Below are 21,247 nucleotides of genomic sequence, written 5' to 3'. Positions count from 1 at the left end.
AGAATTAAATTATTTTATAGTCATGCAGGCTATCTTTTCTGTTATTCCTTTCCCAAAATTTCCATAGGCTTTGTTTAGTTATATAAGCTGTTCTTGACAGCTTTCAACATAATTTGCTTTAATGTAATGGTAGCGATAGATGGTTATAGAGAAGGCTATAAAGATTCTTCTAAGAAATTTCAAAGTAAGAGGGAAGTCCCTTTTTCTTGGAGATTTCCAAAGTTTGAGAGAAACTAATCCTCAAATGAGCTATTCAGAGACAAGCTTTTCTATTCTCAGGTGATAATGATTGTGTATTTTACTACAGCAGAATAAAAATCACCCTCCAACACACCATCAGTCAAAGTTTTCTAAACATTTCAACCTCTAAAAAGTAGAAGTATCTAAGTTTTCCTAAAGGCCTAGGTACTTAAAGGTGCCAGCCCTTCAGACATGTAGTTCAATTTCAGCCTTAATTGTTCTGTATGCTTGAAAACACCAGTAAAGTGAGTATTTTCTTGCTTTGCTGCAGACATGCTGCATGCAGGTGTGAATCTTTCATGCAAGATCTGCAGAAGGAGAGGAACATTGCACAGGCTATGGCACAGCTGCCATGTCTGGCCAAGGTCAGTCAGATTCGAGTGTTCCCAATGTATTCTCTCCTTCCCGAAATCAACATGAACTCTCGCCTTAGTTGTGTTAAGGTCAAGGGCTGGCCAAAGCTGACTCCAAGCATTTAGCTACTTAGCATCATTATTTCACCCTTTGTAAAATGGCATTGCCATTGGGAAAACCCTTGAAATTCTTATCTAGAAGCTGCTTTAAAAGTTGGAATGTTATTACTACTAGGTTATTGTGGAACAAGAGGAAAAATTTCCTGGAACTTTTCTCAAGTGTGTTTGTGACTGCACAAACCTGTATCTAAACAGATTCATAGGTACAGTGTTTCTCAAGGCAAAACTCATTTTCAAGCCTCACCAGGTTTATTTCAAACATTTCCATCTTCCCTCTTTGGAACAGCCGGTTACCAACCTAAATGCAAGAATTAAGCCATTTATGGACAGAATTTTGTGTTTGTGCGCTAACATCAGTGTCAGCAGGAGAATGCTCACTGGAGGTGATGCTGTCAAAAATGTAATTGCTCTCCAGTAACAGTGACAAAAGACTTTAAAAGGGAAGCAGGACTCTCTAAAACCTACTTTTTCTGATCCTAAAAGGCTCAGATAAAATGAGGAACTATCTCTGAACTGTTGGGATGGTTTTGTGATGAGCTACATGGCTTGGGCAATCTGATTATGGGCCATCTGTATCTCATACCTCCTTGAAGGTGAAATTTGCTCCTTGCCAATTTTTCTTTGGAGTTGCACCATCTTTTGCTCACATCTACACAGATGAGATTTTAATAATTTCTTATGTAAGGCAGTGCAATGTACTGGTTTTGCCTAACTAGAGCTGCACTAGTTTATTTGAAGCATGGGCATGCCTTTCTGACCAAGATCTCTCTCAACCATTGAATATGTTGAACTAATCTTTATTGATTTTTTTGATGAGTGCAATGATTTGGTAATTATCCATGAATACTTTCTCTTCTGAGTGTGCAGAGTTTAACGGATGGTTTTATTTATGAAATAATGGCATGTGCTTGTGCTACAGGGCTGTATTCCTGTACAAGATAAGCCTCAATTACAGGTTAAATGCACCATGTATTCAAGCATGGCACCAGTTAAACTGTCATGCACTGAGGACGTTGCTGGTGCAGTTCTGACACCAGTGTCCAAACAGCTATGTAACACTGCTCAATTCACTTACATCAGCAAAGCTACTGTAAGAGTAGGAAAACTTCTTACATTTTTTAACAAATATTGCTAAAGGTGAGTGATTTTTAATGGAATTTTCATCATTATCAGGGTTGGTATTTCAGAGATAACTCAAGTTTCTGATGTGACGATGCAAAGACACAGAGAGTCTGCTTTCCTTCACCTCGTGGTATGCTCAAGAGTTAGGGCTTAGGAGGAATGACAGAGCTGCTTGGCAGGCAGCTGGTGTCCACGAAGTGACAAACCATAACAATTTAAAGGGTAAGCTTCATTCAATTATCACATAATCACATAGCAATTTACCTTTTACATATATTTGCAAAACTCTAAGGCACTGTGAGTTTAAAGACAAAGTCCAACACAACAAGGAGTGGAACAACACACTGAAAGTCAAAAAGTGGCCACAAGATGTGCTTTCAAAACATGAAACTGCTTGATCAGAAGGAGGAATTTCAGTTCTTTGCAATTAACCCTACTCTAGTAATCTTTCTGCAAGAAGGCACAGACATCTGTTCATCTTTCCATGCAACATGTGCTGTGGCAGAATGAAAATCAGAAGCAGAGCTAGTTGCCCTTCCACAAACTCCTAGATCTGATGTAAGATTAGAATATTGGGATATAGACTCTTTGAGGTGGCACAAATAACAGCAGAGAACAAAACACAACCCAAATGTCCCTAAATTCCAGTACATAAATTATAGCTAAACCTCCCTTGATACACTTTAAAACCAGCTTGCATTATGTTCTGCACTTACTCCTCATGTTCAATGCAGGTAATCGACTGCTTTCAGGCTTTAAAATAATTATCCTTCTGGAAAGCACTTTCCAAACCACAGCTGCTTTATAGGCCAGCTCCTGTTTTCAGTGAATCACAGGAGTTCTGCTGGTGACTTTGGTGGGAGCAGGAGCAGTGCTAACAAAGTAGTCACATAAAAGAAAAAAGCAGGGGACCAGTAAACTACTTTACCAGTGCTTTGAGGTTAAAAGTTGGATATAGTTGTTACAGCAAAATTATTTGTTCTATAGATTTTTCTAGAAAATGCAAGTGCAGCATTGGCTTATTATGCACATGCTGATCTCTGCCTGTGTCCATGCTCTTGCCACATATTCTAATTTTGGCAGGAAGCAAATACTGGAGTCTATTTTGCTTTGCATTTGCTATAGACAACTTTTTTGGCGTCCATGTGACAGACCAGCTATTTCTCCCCTGCTGTTCTCAAACGTTTTTTATAATATAACCTTAAAAATCACATTTCTTTGGCAAATTTCTCCATGATAAATTCAACCATAAAATGGAAGACAAATGCCTTTGGGCTTATGAATTCTTCTTTCTCTGAAGCAGCAAAATGCTGTTATTTTGAGAAGCGTCTGCGTTCTTTGTTTCCCTGAAATCTGAACTTTTTCCACTTGGGAGACAACTAACTCCCTGAGAATCTTGCTGAAACGATATTAGATGCTGATCTCTCCGTGGGAGAGCCGGGGGAAGCAGACAGCCAGACCACATCGATCCGGGATGTGTTTAGTGAGAAATCCATAGGCTCAGCTTAGGGTGTCAGCTGTCAGTCTGCAGAGCATCTGTCAGAGGAGCGCTGGTGCCGCTGGGAGAGTGAGCAAATGAGGCAGGAACAGGATGGTATTGGAGTCCAGGGCATCCCTCTGGGCACCCTGGGAAGTCACAGACTTCGGTAGAGAGGCCTGGAACCTGAAAAAGAGGGTCTGGGGTCTGTGCAGGGGGGTTTGCCTGGCACAGAGCCCAGGAAGACACAATATTTGATTTTAATCCATGAGAAAAATATCTAACAGAGAGAAGAATTGCAAGTCACAAAGGTGTTACTGAGAGCAGTGTAGTTATCACTGTGCAGAAGATTTTGTAGTTTTGGGTTTTTAGAATGTAGATGCAAAGGGACAAGATGGTGGTTTTAGGGTGGTGCCCTGGGTTCTTCTTCTTCTCCCTTGGCATCCATCTTCTGCAGTGACGTGGGCACAAAGTAGTTTCAGTGGATTGGATCAGAGTAGAAATGACCCTGTTAGTACAGGTGATAGACATTGGCATAGAATTGTAAACAACGGGTACGTAGTTATCTGTATAAGAGGTAGCGACCACACATCGCAGGGGGAGTCACCTCGTGTCCAGGCTGCTGAGAACATCTCAGCCAGACACAGGGAAGTCACCTTGTGTCCAGGATGCTGTGAACACCTTGGCCGGACACAGAGAATTGTAAGATAAGAACTAATAAACAACGCGAGAGACCAGAAAACCAAGACCTTGAGACTCCTCATCATTCTCTCGCGCCGAACACCGAGCACCGAGCTCAGCACAGAACACAGAGACACAGAGTCAGACAGCAGACCCTAAATCCTTCAGAGGTCAAGAGGGAAAATCACTCCCTTTGTGCCCACACGAACCACCAGCCAGCCTTGGAATCTCGGGTGAGGAAACAACCAGATTAAACCCTAAGAGGATGGAGCGGTGGAATTCCAGTGGCGATGGAGCGGCACATCCTGAACAGCTGAGCCGCCTCTCCCGCGCCCCACCTCGCCCTAAGAGCTCGGGGGATTATGTGCTCCAAACAGCTGTCCCTAGCACCGCGGATTTATTTGGGCTAAATGAGAACTTGCTTTCTTTAGCTAAATCAAAATTTATCAGACAGTTTTACTGTTGGCAGTTAAAATAAAATGTGTTTGCTGAACAGTAAACACCTTGTTACTGTTAGGAAGGATTATATAAACAAAAGGCATACACAATGAAGTCTTATGCCAACTGACTTACTGTCAAAATAATATACTGCTGCTAGAGGAATTGTGCTCACTTGAAGGAAATTATAGGCCTAAAAACACATCTTGAATGACAAAGAAGCCTTTTTTTCCACAAATAATCTTTAAAAAGTTTAATACACTGCGCCTTATAGAAGTGGTTTCAGAGATCTAGGATGCTGAATCCTCATACAGGAATGTTAGGAAAAACTGGGTGAACTGCCTGACAGCTTCAAAGGCTTACTGAATTTGCATAATGCACTGGATCAAGTAGATTTAGCATTTCCTCTCTATGTGAGAGTTTTTTGTCCAACAAAAACTACGAGCCCTCCCTTTCAAAATAGGATACACTGTTCTTCTTTCACTTATTACACAATGTAATTTATTCAACTACAGAACACTCATGAGCAACAAAATATATGTAGCAATCATATTAAACAATTTATATAGCATAGATTAGCTTCCTTTTTCTCCTTGAGAAACTGAAAATAAGGCGGGTATTCTTTTTTGTAATCACAAGGATAAAGGCAGGTCCAGGCCCAGCAGAGTCACTGAAAGGAGTTATGGTAGCTACAATGAATTTTGGATTATTCTTCAGAGAGATTGAAAATGAATTTATTTGCTTTGTTAAAAACTTAAGTCCCGTTCAAGGAAAACACAGGGCTAATGTTACATGCACTTTCTCACTTCATTCTGAATTTCACTGTGCAAAAAGATTTGCATTTTTTCCTACAAATGTACAAAGCATTTATTTTAATTTAAGAGTTAAAACACCAGAATCCATCTGAAATTACAGGAAATGTCTTCTGCTTGCAGAACCCACTATGTGGCTATAATGAAGAGAGGAAAGATGACTACACTATAAAGGATGGACAGTATCTGAAAACTCAAGAGCTGTAACCTGCATTCCAGCTAATGGTTTCTCAGGGATAATTTGAGGAAAGATTTATTAACTCTGCAAATTCTTGAGTAAAACTCTATAATTTACACAGATGTGTGTTGTGGAACCCCAGTGAAGTGTTTATTAGTATATTTAGGTTTATTCCTTACTATGTCTATGTTTGGAAGACTAACTTTTCTAGGAAAAGAACATGGTGGAGGTTGGAAAGGGGAATTTTAATGGTGCCTTATAAATTTTCCTTTAGCCAAAACTGGCTCCAGGTGAAATTAAGATGAAGCTTTCCACACATTTCGCAACAGAATGTCTTGCTTTCTTAATGTTACGCCTGACCTTAGAAATGCTCCTTTTCCATATTCTTACTGAAAAGCTTATATAATATTATTTTGTGGACAAATATAGCAATTTCTTTGCAATTACTTTTTCCAGTTCTTTAGGAAAACTTGAGGACCCGGTAATAATCCCTCTGCGCTGTTTGTCATGACTGTGGTGTAATAAAATGTAGAGAGGCTCTTAAATCCACCTTTTTACATCTTAGAAAAAAGCCACAAATGAAAAGATTTCCTCCATTTCATCTTTCAGTAACAGAAAAATAGATCTGGTTATTAAATGTTGCTGCTGTAAATTTTAGGACAAGGTCTAGAACTACCCTTTTGTTATATTAAGCAAAAAGGGGCATTTAGGAATCTTTCCATGGGAAATCAAGGCTAAAGTAACTTCATGAGGATTTGCTATTGGACTTTTTAAAGTATGTATATAATTTATGCTGATACACAAGTTATTTTCCTTGGCTAATTAATTAGGGTCAAACCCATTAGAGGTCCACACTTTTAACCTTTGACATAAACCTGAAGGATCAGGAAAGATGATCACCTATTTTAATTATTTTCTGAATTAAGAGTTTTTTAAATGCAATTACAGACAGGGTATTTTATGGAGAACATGATACCTTAGAATTTAATCCTTCCTTCAAACCAGGCATTAAATGGCTCACTGTTCCAAGAAAAGGTCTGTCATTTATGAAACTGCATGCAAATTTTTAGCCTGTATCAAATTACTTACTCTGGCATATGATATGGCACAGGCTGAACAGTGACAAAGGAAGATGCAAAATTAAAGTCAATTCTCCCATGCTCCAATGTGAAGCGATTAACATTTCCTGAACAAAGAACAGGTCAAGTGAGGTACAGCTGCCTTCAGATTTATTTCCTTCTGTCCATTGAATTTCTTGCATTGTAAAAACTCCTCACACTTCCTTACTTGTGAGGAAGATACAACAATTAGGAGCTACTCAGACCCCAACTGTCCAGTTTGTGCACATTCTTTGGCCAGATGCCTGCTGCTACACAGAGGGTTTGATTGCACAACTCTACCTGCCCTCCTGTCTCAGCTATTGCACTGACTTAGCTACTGATTATCACTGCATTTCTAGGAACTTGGTTATCTCTCTGACCTGTGATCCTTTGTCAAACGTGGTTGACATTTGGGAAAGATTTCCAAAGCTGGAAAGAGATAAAGTGTGTGATTGCACAGGCTCATTTCCTTAGGGAAGAGTAATACACAAATACATATATATGTATTTGCAGTGATTTATCTGGTAACATATGTATCAAAGCTGTAGGTAATTTGAGATTTTGTGGTAACTATAAATGCTGTGTTCAGAGACTAGCAGAGTGAATTGAACTTAAAAAGTTGAAACACAAAGGAGCTTGAAAAATTCCGACTTTGGATCTGCTGCCAGAAACATAAAGTATGTTTCCTCTAAAAATAAGAGCCCTGTCTTCCAGATGATGTGAGTTTCACCTTTAAACTAGGATCAAACTCTTCTTTGTAAGCAATAAATGCACACCTATACTTTGGTTATTATCTCTCATTACTCTCCATGGGAATTAGGCACACAGCCCAAAAATCCCTAGCAAAACTCATCCTTACGTCCAGCGAGCTGCTTTTCTGGACTTCCCTAGCCTGTATTCACCTTACCTTTTAAATTGACAGGGCTGTCATCAGTCTCAGCCATCTTTCACTGCCACACCAATGTCCTAGTTGTCTTTCTTCTTGGTCACCATTCAAGCAATGTCCAGCAGTTTTATTTTTCATTGAAGGGGGTCAGTGGTTTTCAGCTGTTCTGGGTTTCTTGCTCTGGCGAGAAGAGGAATGCACATCTTTAGCACTGTTTGCTTCACCCTGTGTTTGGCTGAACTGTATCTGGTCCATGTACCTGCTGCTATTGTCCTGTCCCCCAGTAACAGTGTGGGAATTCTCTTGCAAAGTGACCTTTCCCGTGTTTCAAAGACCTGGTGCTAAGGCCACTCAATTCTTCACCAGGTTATCTGCCATCACTCCACCTGCAAAAACCACCATCTTGGCTTTGTTGAAGGCAGCATTTACCTTTCTTTCTTAGGTGGTAAAGTCCATGATTGCTGGTGATAGTCTGGCTCCCTGAAACCAGTGTCTCCTCTGGTTTCAGTAAGGGGACAATCAGGGACAGGAAAACATTCAGTTAGATTTGGTTCTGCCAGCTGACTAGAGGTGTTTGCTTCCAAGAGAAAACTTTAGGAAGAAGTTGCTGGCTTGCACACAAAGGAAGGTACGTTTCCTGGTCTTTGTTCTTTCGCTTGCCCAAGGAAAGAATGTTTCCATCAAAAGGGTTTTTCAGGAAGGCACACAATATCACTAATATTTTCTTTCTGACATGCAAGCAAATTAAGTCATATCAAAGACACTTTATTTGTTTTGAATTGCTAAAAGCTCCATAGCTCTTTAAATAATTGCCAGCCAGAATATGGGTTTGCATGTTTTTGGAAATGCACATTATTCCTGACTCCCCTCCAACTGGAATCAGTGGGAATTTGGCCAACTATATCAAAGGAAACAGCACTGGGAGATGTAAGTTTGATGCAGATGGCTGATTATTGAAAAATATGTATTTGTATGCATGTGAAATATGACAAAATAAACCCAGGGATACAATCCCCATTAGGTTTAAAGAAATGTTTGGAGTAATTTTTTTTCTAATTCTGCTCCAAAGAGTCTTGTTCCAGAGCAGACTTAAAACTATGCAAATAGCTGCCCTTCTCCATTTCCCATTTTTCAAGATGGCAAAAGTTTCAGGCAAATCAGATTGATCTGAGAGATTACCAGCCCTGTGGAAACTGAGAGCATATCAGTATGATTAGGACTTTTCTCATGATTACTGAAACATCAGACATTTCCCTTGATTTGGCCTCAGATGTAAACTTTGATCCTAAGCCTAAAATATTTTCTATTCTAATGTAGTTATCTCTAACCTGAACCACAACAAGCACAGTGGAATGTGTGCTCTGGGATCTGCAGTGAGCCCTCTAAGCCACACTATCAGCACAGAAAGGCTGTAAGACTGACTGAAGGCACTGGAAAAGCAGCAGCGCCCTTTGTCTCCCTGTAGGTAACATCAAGGGAAACAATCTGGGTAAAAGGGGGTGTGAGCACAGCCCTTGGGCACTGGGAATCTCTATGTACTGGAGAATAAGAGCTGAATTAATATCTGGAGGGATTCCTTCCTGTACTGAGAAACTCCACCAGAAAGATGCATGGCTACAAGCAGGGGATGGATTCACTTTTCTTTTCTCCCCCTCTGCCTTCCTACAGAAGCTCTAATCACAAAACATGCCATTTTTATCTGAAATGATTTTATGGGAAATGCTGTGGATTTATGCAGATTACTTTATACCACTCTTGGCAGTGTCAGCAGGATTTGTGTATGTTTCTGTTTGCAGTGTTCGTAAAACCTGGACTATCTGCAGTTGCAAAAATACACAAATAGATCTGGAGGTGTTTGATTTACTTTCTGAGTCTTGACGTCCTACTAATATGCTGATTCTCACTACCTGTATCCTTTAAACTGTCACAGAGACCCTTCAAACCACCTCTTATTAAAAAAAAAAAAAAGAGCCTACACTGAATTGAAACTCCTTAAAATAAATAGAAAATATCTTTTTTTCCTTCCAGAGCACTCACATTTGTTCTTTCAAAATTAGGATTCAGCAAATAGTTGGAATACATCTGTACTCAGAGGAATCCACATCAGATCATAAATTTGTTCATGTTAAACACAAACACATGAATGCACTCTTATATCCAGGGACTATGGAAGGGTTTAGAATTTGCACACTTTACTCTGTGTAATGCCAGGGCAAGGTTTCACTCATCTATGTAAATAAAAACAGGCTTCTTGCATTAAAGGCATAAGTCTCCTTATGCTCTGCATAAACATCACAGGATTCAATTTTGAGAAGGAATCACATAATTTGTCATATCTTTTATTGTGATTGACTTCAGTGACGGGCATACACAAACATGTGATTTTCCACTCAGTGTATCAGCTTATATCTTGGTGTGTATTTGCTGCTAGAATAACAGGAAAAAAGATTAACCTCAGATATGCAAATAAGCTTAATTGAATAAAACAAGACAAATTACTCCTTCATTGGAGCAGTTCCTGGTTTGGCAATGCTGCACACACCACAAGAGCACCGGGAAAGGGCTCGTGTTGCTGCCTCTCCTTCATTCCCTGTTTTTTCTGAGGCTCGTGGCAGAGCTGCACTGGGGTGGCAGTATCTCAGCAGAGTCAAACACTGTAGAATGGTATAAAGCACCCCAAATGTACTATGTTACCCCACTGCAGTATAATTTAGAGACATGTGAATTTACTTGAGCCTTATGGTCTTTCCCAAGAGCCCCAGTTTGGTGACTCCAAAGAGAAGAGAAAACCAACAACCCCTCCCCACCCAAAAACCCCAAACTGAAACCTTGCAGCCTTTACCCTTAAAGTTTATAACCCTTGTCATTGCAAAGAAGAGGGTAAGACTGAAAACAGCTGACATGCAAGGCCCTGGAATGTAACTTCTGCTAAGATCATTAACCATGTATTTGTACATTTTCAGTGTTGGCAGCGTGGGCTGGCACTGCTGGTGGTGTGGGAGCTGCCCTGGAAAGACCTCTCTCCTGCTGGCTGGGGCTGCTGAAGGAAGTCAAGAAATCATCTGTAGATCCTGTCCTCAGGATCTCTACATTTAGAGGCTTTCTGAGGCTGTTTATGTTATGCCATAAAAAACCCCCGACAGGGAATGGTTCAGTATAGTCATATTGTTAAAGGAATGTGTCTTAAAAGCAGCATCCTACTGATGAGGGAAAGAAATCTAGAGGGGAAAATTTCTTCTTTAAGAAGTATCTTTCTTTTATAACTTTCTCACCCTGAAGCTTCATTCTTCCTCTCTTCCCTGGAAAAAACAGGGGAAAATAGTGAAGTCTAAAAAAATCTGTTTGTCTGCCAGATACAGGTTTTGTTAAGCCATCTACTTCTTGTGAATGTTGTCTCTCTCGAGTCTATTATTTATCATCTTTTACTAAACAGATAAAGAGGATTTCCTTCTTCAAAAAATGTGGAGCTTAGGGCCCAATAATAAATAACCTTACTTATAAGAGAACTCGTATTGAAGCCAAAGGAATTCCTTGTTTGAAAAGCACTTGCAAGTTCAACCACTAGGAAGAGAAAGCAGTGAAAACAATAGATGGCTGCAATACTGGGGAAGAAATAACTTAAAAGATGAGGGATGGGAATATATGGCCCTGTAAAATTATGAAAGATAATGAGAGTATCTAAGGCCACCACCTTTTTAAAAAATTGTCTCTTTTAATTCAGCACTGTATCTACATTTGATGAAGAAGTAGCTATTGATTTTATCAGCCTTGCTAAAACAGTGTTGGAGAAATTGGAGAAATTACAGGAGAAAATAAACTTTAATCTAATCAAGCTAGGGTGTTGTGATCTTCTGTTGTGGAATCTCCATTCCAGGTTTGACTTTGTTTCAGATGAAAATTGCAGTTTGCCTTGGCAGCCAGGAGGGCCAACTCTGTCCTGGGGAGCATCAGAAACAGCATGGCCAGCCATGCAAGGGAGGGGATTGTCCCACTCTATTCTGAGTTGGGGTGGCCTTACTTCGAGTGTTGGCGGCAGTTTTGGGTGCCAAATTATAAGAAACATATGAAACTACGAGAGAATGTCCAAAGGAGAGCAGTGAAAATGGTGAAGGGCCTTGAAGAGAAACCTTATGAGAAGCAGCTGAGGTCACTTTGTTGTTCAACCTGAAGAAGACTGAGGGGAGACCTCATTGCTGTTACAGCTTCCCTGTGTAGGCAAGAGGAGGGGCAGGCACTGGTCTTTTCTCTGTGGTGGCCAGTGACAGGATCCTGAAGTTGTCAGGGAAGATTTAGATTGAATATCAGCAAAAGGTTCTTCACCTAGGAGGTGTTTGGACCCTGGACTGGCCCCCGTCACAGCAACAAGCCTGGCAGAGTTCAAGAAGAACTTGGACAACACTCCGAGGCACATGGTGTGGTTCTTGGGATTTTCCTGTGCAGAGCCAGGAACTGGACTTGATGATCCTTGTGTGTCTCTTCCAACTCAGGATGTTCTGATTCCACACAGCCATCAGGTAAGGCCAATTCCATTACTTTACACCAACAGAGATATTAATCTCATATCATAATTTATTTTTCAGTTTTACTTGGTAATTGTATGGTCTTTGATTAATATTACTTCAAGATTTTCTTAGGTGGCATGAATTTACTTGGCTAGGCTGAATAGTGCTTTGGCTCTCTGGGCTGAAGTTGATTCATCATAGAATGGTTTGGTTTGGAAGGGACTTTAAAGATCCAGTTCCAGCCTCCCTGCTGTGGGCTGGGAAAACTTCCACTAGACCAGGTTGCTCAAAGGTCCATTCAACTTGGCCTCAGACACTTCCAGGGAACAAAATTACTCAAACTGAAACCTTGAGGGACATGCTCATGAAAAATCTTTCTAGACTTTCAAAATTCTGAGCTGGTTTCTTGCCATCTCTGCCCTTAAAGAAGCAGTAGCCTGTTGTTATAGCTCTGTGATGCTACAACAAAGGACACTGTGACACGGGACTGGTCAGCCTCAGTAGGGAAAAGTAGTTCGTGTGTAGATGGGAAAAAGAAAAGTTTCTGAGTGCACAGCCCATCTTCAAGTGAACAATATAAGTAGGTGAAGCTTGGAGCAATTATGCCCAATAAATATATTTAACTTGGCATTTTTTTCTTTCTTTTTTAAACTCCAAGAAGGGATTTTGTGCTCAAAAGTGTGCCCATTTGTTCAGTACCAGGCAATCTAACAAAATCTAGCTACCATACTCACTCTTGAAAGGACAATCACCATCATACAGCATATCTTAGGCTAAATCTGGTCATAATAATCACTGCAAACTGTTTATTCAATAAGCCCCTTTTCTTGGCTCTTGAACAGTTTCTTTATAATCCTACTTTTGACATTCATAATTCTCGAGTCTGTGAAGTTTGCAAACATATTTGATCTGGGAACAGCACATACAGAGTTTGTACTTGCTACTCTGAATTTGCTTATCCAAGGTTTGTGATTGATCATAACTCCATTTTACTTGTTAACTGGATGATTTATGTGTTTATAAAATGTATCTGCTTCTCTACTTCCTATGCATTCAATTCAATTTATTTATTAAGCCAACTTTTGCTACTGGCCCAAGTTATATACTCTACAGATATTTACAGAGAAGAATTTTCTTTGAGAGGATGCATAAAATGAAATGTAACTAGAATTCCCACAAAACTAAAGGAATACATTTTCTCCCCAGTCCCCCCTGCCAGTGTTTAGACACTGGAAAATTCAAACATCTGAATTCAAACAGTATTAAATATATGTACTTTTCTTTCATCTGTCTCTGTCCTTTCTGTCAAATTAATGCAGTACTATAATATTCTTGAAATAATTCTAGGTGCTAGGATTAATAGTTTTAAAAATGCATGTGGAATGGCACATTCTAACTGCTGAAGCAAAGGACACTGAAGAGTTTTGGTCAAGACATTATTCTGAGAGTCAGGCGCCTATATTAATCTCTTATTATAGAAATCACTTTTTTTGTTTTATGTATTTAGTTCAAATTTCATGTAACTTTCTTGTGCAAGGAGTCCAATATTTTTATCACCCTTCCTCAATCTAACCCTAAGCTGTTAAGTTATGAGGACTTATGACATTCCTATAAAGGATATGGTGAATAGGAAACTAACTCTGAAATAGGTGTAACAGGATAAAAAAAACCTCTTTGCATGACTGAATATATTGCAATTTTTTGTTCTAGATCTGTAGAGTCTTCCTAAGGAATTGAATTCATGTGTCTTACTTACAAAGTGCCAGATTAAAAAAAATGTCTGCATTCAATTCTGATGAGTCCTCTGTGAACTGCAGCTGAAAGTGAGTACTGTGTTACTGTCATCCACAGATTTGTTTTGGAATGGTCTCCTCCTAAGGCATACATATAAATATATATTTACTGTTATATGTGTGTACATCAATGTACATATCAGTTGACATGCACTCTCATGCTATGGGAAAAAAGCCCAGACAATTAAATAAGCACAGGAGATAGACTTTTTCTTAGGCACTACTAGAAATTAGAGTAAATATTATGCCTGTGGTCTCCTTCAGTTCCATCTTGGATGGTTCTAAAATACATCTGTTGTCAGCACTATGAGGAAATAAAATCTATGGTTTAAACTTAAAATATGATGGGATATTGCCTGGAATGTTTTCTCATATAGACAGTGTTATCTGAGTCCTTCCTTGGCAAGGAGTTCAATCTGAAGACAGTTCTCAGATGGTTTCAGCAGCTTAGTTTGCAATGCCTCTGGAAGCAGTGCTCCGTTGTCCTCTTAAGGAATTCCCCCTCCCTAATCCTTCAAACTTTTTCATCTTTTGGGAAATTCATATTTGACCAAGAAATCCTCAACTACTGCTAGCATTTCTGGACATTGGCTGTAGAATTACCTTTTTACTGCTGGCATTAGTGACATGGTCCACGCCTAAAGGACCCACATGCACCTTGTCACCCACAGCCCCTCTCTGGTGGCTGCAGCATCCCAAGGTGCAGCCTGGCTAAACCCAGAGTGAGCACAGAGATCCCAAGCCCTTGCATCTCTTTTTTGTGCTGGGGGAAGCCACTGCCACACGTTGTGGCACTTCAGCATGTGGGTAGATGAAGCCTTTCACAACCTATAAAGTGCACCTAAAAATAGAGCATATTGGAAGACCTATGTCACAAATTTCCGAGGCTTTAAATTTTTTTTTTAATTTTTTTTTTTTTTTTTTGTGAGACCAACACTCATAAAGCAGCATAGAGAGGACATCACTGTAAGGAAGCAAGCAGTAAATTTGTAGGTTTGCCTCTAACTGCTGGTTTGGGAGGGACCAGCCATTAAGACAGAGAAGGAGGAATGTGGGATGGGGGAGTGAAAGGGAGATTGTAATAATACTCATAATTAAAATACTGCATTCTAGCTGCAGATTTCTGGAAGAAATTTGATTCCATGAAGTGCTAGAGGCCATGAGTGAAAATTCTTTCATAAGCAGGAAGTGAGAGAGGGAACTATAAGGAAATATTTTGTTTATTTTGGCCATCATTCTAAAAAACCTGGACTAAAAGCAAGGAGAAATGAAAGAAAGAATACTGATAAATGATGTGTGAAAAGTACCCAGAATTTTTGGAAACTGCAAAGCCTAATTATGAGCACGAGTAATTTATTCATGTGTTGTCCCGGAACTAATCAATATTTTGCACTTTATTAGGAATGGAAGCTTGTGTTGTCTCTTTCAAACATACGGTAGTTGGCTGATTAATTGAGTGGTTTGTTCAGTAGTATGACCAGCTGTTATAAATGGTTTAGTAATTTTTTGGCACTGAAAGTAAACAGGACTTTTTTTGCCTTTTTGGCTGGGCTAAACAGGAGAGCACATAGCCAATAAACCTAGATCTTGTTTCAAATGCTGAATTTTGTTTTAAAAGCATAATAACTGTAAATGTGTTGCTACATTTCTAAGCAACCTCTCAAGATGCAAAAATAGATAGTTATTTTGCTATGATTAAAAGTTCTTTTGATGTTATAATTTTGATTTACCAGTTCCCCTCCAACTGGCTCTAGGCACTGCTAAAGAGAAATTGAGGCCTCCTTGAGGCCTGGTTTTTGAAGATTCTGACATGTATTTTTGGAATTGGCCTCTTTTCCTTCTGGAATAATATCAACTAGAAAGTGCTAGAGATGCTGAGTACGAGCCCAGACCCTCCAAGGAATATCCCTGCTAGCATTAGGACTGTGCAGGGTGTGAAACCCATGGGCATTATAAACTGCATAGAGCAGGCTGAGGAGGTGAATGGAGGTATATTCAAAAGTAGGGAAGGCTGCGTGGTGAGGACTGCAGTTTCTTCAAAATACTGCATCATCTAAGAAGTGTGAGAATGGCTTGTGGCCATGAGAAACATGTTTATCAAAATGTACCCCTAGCTCGGGGATGGCATGATTTAAGTGTCAGACTTTCATTTAAATCTGTAAAGCTGAAGCCCATCCATATTTGTGCTTGATTCCTTGCTGAGCCTGAAGATGCTGTCAGGCCTAAGAATGCCATTGTGTAGTTTCCATTGTCGGTTGTCACACTGTGTATGTTTTGGGACTGATCTGAAGTTTTGTTTGACATCATGACTTTTATAAGAATCAAAACCCCCAAATCCCTTAGATGAAATCCATATGGCTTTGTTCACAGGCTGAAATAAAATCATGCTCACAGCCTTTACTGCAACTGAGGGATATTTGGTGGGAGTCGTTTTTTGCTTAATAAAAGCATAACGTTCAAATGCTTGAAATGTGGATATTATTAAGTACCTGCTCTGTGAGAATAACTCAAATGCTATTTTATTCCCTGCCCTTTTGTTAGTTCACATGCACAAGAGTCAGATCTGAGGCTGACATGAAGAACAATCTCCGCAGCCTGGCATGGGCCCAGCTTCGCTTGAACTCTGTTTTAGATATTATTGGGGGTTTGTCTGCATTTTGGCTCCTTGCAGCTCAGTGCTGAACATTTGGCATAATGTGTGGTAAGGGTTATTACGATACACAGAGGTGAGGTAATTCCCATAATTTCTGCAGCGTAGGCAGGTTTGCTTGGCTGCTGGAGAGGTTAGAGCAGGAAGCTTCCCGGTGTGCCGAGATGCTGATTACTGAGGGTCAGGCCTGTGCTCACCATGACATCATAAAACACAGCCCAGGGCTGATTTATTTAAGAACTGTCACGTCACCGGTTTTGTCAGCAGAAAAGCAGAGGACTGAGAAGGTGATGGGGAGCAGTAGGCTTGCAAAGCACAAGATTGATGCTGAGGAAGAAAACACTGATGGCTCCTTTGCCAATGATGTAAGAAATGTTTTAGTCACCGGCGGGCCTGAGATATGGAGTGGCACTCTTCTTTCACTGTGTCCTTTCCAAAATGTAGAAAACATTAATAGCAAGTCTGGCAGGAGAGGAAAGATTGAGACAAAGCTCTGGGCAAATATTTAGAGTTCCTCAGCCATTGCATTTGGCAAACCCAACCCCACTTGTCATGCGGAAACACTGGCAGCGTTTGCACATGCATAGCACCATTGTAGTGTCTTCAAAGGCAGTGCAGCATGAGAAAACTTCACCAGCTTGTCTTCCAGAGACAGCCACAGACAAATGATGCCTCCAGTGTCCCACTGCTGGCCTTCTGTGCCACCTGCTCCTATTCCTTGTCCAGGACATGATATGTGGTGCTGGACTAAGCATGCCAGGATTGCTGGATACTGTTCCAATACTCCAAACGCTGCTTGAGTGGTGAAAAACTGGCATATTGGTGCTGTTAACCTGACCACTTCTGTAATAACTTATCAGAGAAACATGTTCTTTTCTTTCTCCTCACAAGAATTCTGCTTGCTTCTTGATGATCAACACATAAGACACACATTAATTAATAAATTAATTAATTTATTAATTAAATTAATAAAACTCAAGCACTAAAAACGCAATGGAAATTCCTGTTTGAATGAGGCTGTAGCATGAAAAAGGGACTATATTTATAAATGGACAATGCAAATCTCCATACTGATAGGGTACATCTCATCTTTTCCATACATGTGGTTGTAAAGACGTGTGCTTAGTACAGCTAACATCTCGCTTTAAACCATTTTCCTTACTTGATTCACTAGATTTCAGCTTCTGCTCTTTAGTAGATTTCTTGGAAAATGTATCACTGCTTTTTAGGCCAAAGAGTGTTCAGTGTTTGGTTTGATACCCTACTGACTATGTTACTTTTTGTAGTTCTAGTATTTGCTTCATCTGGCTGCCTCAAACAGTTTTCAAATGTGAGTTAGGACTTGCAACAGGCAGGAGGTATTGTTAATAAGGGTAAATGAGACAGGAAGCTTCACTCTTTTCCCTGAAGACCCTGAAATATGGTACTATAAACACAAAAAAATGCCTGGTACCTTAAATAAATAGTTCTGCTGAAATGAATGTTTACATGCAACTTGGTAGAAGAAATCTCCTGAAGAGTGAGTCTGAGCTCAGTTAATATATATATATAATATATAATATATACATATATCCCTTAAAATGGGATTTATCAACCACTCTTGAATTCACTGTTACATATTTTTCATCTTTAAGTTCAAATCCTGCTTCAAGGTGATAAGGGCTTGCATCAAACACATCTTTTATACATAGGTTACTCCTATGCCTAGTTAAAGGTAGGGGGCATAACAACTGAACTTTTTGTTCATTTTGTACTTGAGAAAAGCAGAGAAGAATTTTGATGAGAGTGCCTTGCTATCTTACAGTACTCTTACCACAGGGATACTGGGGAATGTTTTCCTTTCCATATTTCATACAGCAAAGACAAGTGGATAACATTAGGAGGTGTCTCTTTTCTTTTGCTACTTGTGATGATGCCCTGAGCCAGGGAAAGGAACAAATGCATGGGGTCTGTGTTTGCCTTTGGATGTGATGAAAGCAGGCACCTTCTAGGCAAAGGAGAGGAGGCATCTCTATCCACATCCCATTCTGTCTGAGTGTAACATTGCCATTCACACTCAGGTCTCAGTGCCTTTGCTGTTTTTAAAAATGGTTTAGCTGAAAACACACCTTGTGTGTTTGTTGCAGGAAGGGTTTTTTTATACATTCTGAACATTCTCTCTGGATTGCTCAGAGCAGTTCCCAGCTCTACATCAGAGGAAGAAGGTTTGGCTTGAGAGAGGAATGGGTAATTGAAGCTCTAATTGAAGTTAGTGGGAACTCAAGATGTTTATCTTGAATCAGAATATACCTGTCTCTACTGTTAACTCCCTTGATTTGAGAAATATTCTGGCCTTCCCAGGAGAGTTTCATTAAAAAAGTAAAAACTCACAAACTGTATAATTTAAACTTTCCTCCTTGTTGCAATCCTGTATTTTTATGGGCAGTACATGGGATATTCTGTGTTTCCACGTGCAAGCAAGTGGAAGTGGAATTTTTGCTTTCTTTTTCTCAGCAATGAAAGTCTTCTTTTGCAGGATACTTTGCTTTTAGCCTTATTCGGGGCTGAAGGATGGGGGCCAAGCTGTGAGCTGGCAGCAGCCAGGGGGCTGTGGCTGCTTGGCAGAGTCACAGCTTGGCTGTGCCTCCCCGTGCTCCTTCCCTGGGGCTGCTCTGTGCCTGTTATGGCAGAGTCCAGGTAGGTACAATCCTGGTGAGAGAGTGGTAGGGGTTAAAATCAGTCTCCTGTCCTTTCCTCAGAGAACTAGAGGTGTTCAGGCACTAGTCCCTGCTTGAGCAAATGATTGCTATGCTGAGAGATGTGGCAAGGTTACTGCCCAACAGACTATTAAAGAATTTTATTTCTTCGAATAGAATACACTCTTAGACTCTGTGTTTGGGCCAGACAGGAAAGAACACAGGAGACAGACAGAGAAGGGCTTTCTTAAAAATCTCATTCCTCTGTATTTCTGTGTGGTTTTAGTTGGCAAGCATGTATTTAATACACAGGCTATAATGGGCCTCCCTAAGTCAATGCAAGGAAATTGTATCTTAATTAACATTAGTCATTACAAAATCACCACAAAGGACAATTTTTTTTTCCGTATAAGTCCCAATGACAGCTTGTATATAAATCACAGTATTTTCCTTAAATTCACAGTCTTTGTTTCAGGGCTTAGTTGCAGAATAATGCAACCAGAGAATGGCTCCTGGGATATTAATCAAATGAAGATTTTTTTGTTAATGTGTTAAAATTTAAAGGACTTGTGTCAATTGTCCCTGTCTCCTTTTTGACTCTAACTAATTTTAATCTTAGGCTACAGAACTTTATACTGGTAGTGTAATTAATTTGCATCATCTCCTTCTTTTTTTACCTTGAAATGAATTGCAGAAGGCCAAGACCTGCAAACTCACTCACTAAATGGTGATTTGTATTGGTGGTGGTCCTTGGTTGTCTGAAATCAGAAGCCCAGAAATACAAGAGGATTTTTCCAATCTTGATCAATGCTATGTGCAAACCCTGTTTGTTTAAATAACAGAAGATAGTTGAATGCTCATAATTCAAAGGGAATTTTAAAATAATTTTTTAATATTTTTTTTCCTCTAGGTTTGGGCCTGCTTTCTGACCCTAGTGCTCAAATAAACAGCAGGGTTTGTTGCTCTTTACATACCAGCAGCTTAAGTTCTAAAGCTACTTTTACTGACCTGAGATCAGATAAATACTCTCCTGGGAAGTTTTAGGTTTTTTGCTGGCATTCAATTGGATTAGGAAGGGTAGAATTTTGTGAAAAAGCAGAAAAAAGTAGAGATGTTTCTTTCACTGAAAGATAATTGACCCTTGCTCTTTGCCCTGGACAAAGGGCTGAGGAAGGATTTCTGCAGGGTGTGTAGCTTTTCTCTTGTGAAGAAGCCTCAACCAATCCACTTCAGTTCTGTGGTCATAGAAGACCTTGGTCTAAGCTTCACCGGAATTGCCAAAGAATCTGACTGAGCTTCAGCAAGTATCAGATAGTTCCAGAATGCAAAAGTGTAGGATATGGCTGAGGCTTTCAAAAAGCCCTCCAACAACCAAACACAAAATCCCCTAACGCAAAACCACCAAACAAACAAACTCAACAACTTGCAGACCTTCCCAAGTCAGCTTGGAAAATATTGATAATCATGAAGGATCTCTTGCTTCTAGTTGTCACAGCACAGTCAGAACATAGTCAGTGATTGTAGAAATAAGAAAAATAGATCCTCATGCATTTCAGAAAGGATCTGGGTGTGGCTGGAAATGAGGGATACTACACCAAAACAAAGCTTATTTTGCTGTAAAGGAAGATTTCTTAAGTAGACTGGACAGATAGCATCTATGTAGTTTAACTTAATGTGCTTCTACATAATTCTTCTTTCTGCCTACTCTTTTACTTCAGTGTTTTCTTGGAGAATTTTTGCCTGATCTGAATTAAAGGAATAATATTTTATACTCCCTGGAATGCTTGCCTGTTTTACATCTCTGGATGAACATTAAAAATGTGCATTACTGCTATTTTCTTCTTTCTTGCTGTATGTGAGTGCCAGATTTATCAGTTCTGTTTTTCCCAATGCTGGAAAATGAATTTGCTTCAAATTATAACTGTTTGAATGGGACCAGTGCACAAATGAATGCCATTACTGTGTGTCTACAATAGAGCCAAACGTCTGATCTCAAATTCAATTTTGAAAATGAAGAGTTGACTCTACTAACTTCAGTCAAATCACCTTGGATTTACACCAGGGGAGAAGAAATCAGAATCTGGACTTTCATGTTTGGTCTGGGAAGCATTTTGAAATTCTTGTGGATGAAAGATACTAAAAATGTATGTTATTATTATGTTATTCTTTTTCCATATCCCACTCACATCACAGGACTGACCATATATCTTAGGATTGTTC

Source organism: Zosterops lateralis (assembly GCF_965231275.1).
Source record: "Zosterops lateralis genome assembly, chromosome: 3".
NCBI lineage: Eukaryota > Metazoa > Chordata > Aves > Passeriformes > Zosteropidae > Zosterops > Zosterops lateralis.
The sequence above is the reverse complement of the archived record's forward strand: the minus strand, read 5'-3'. Positions refer to the sequence as shown.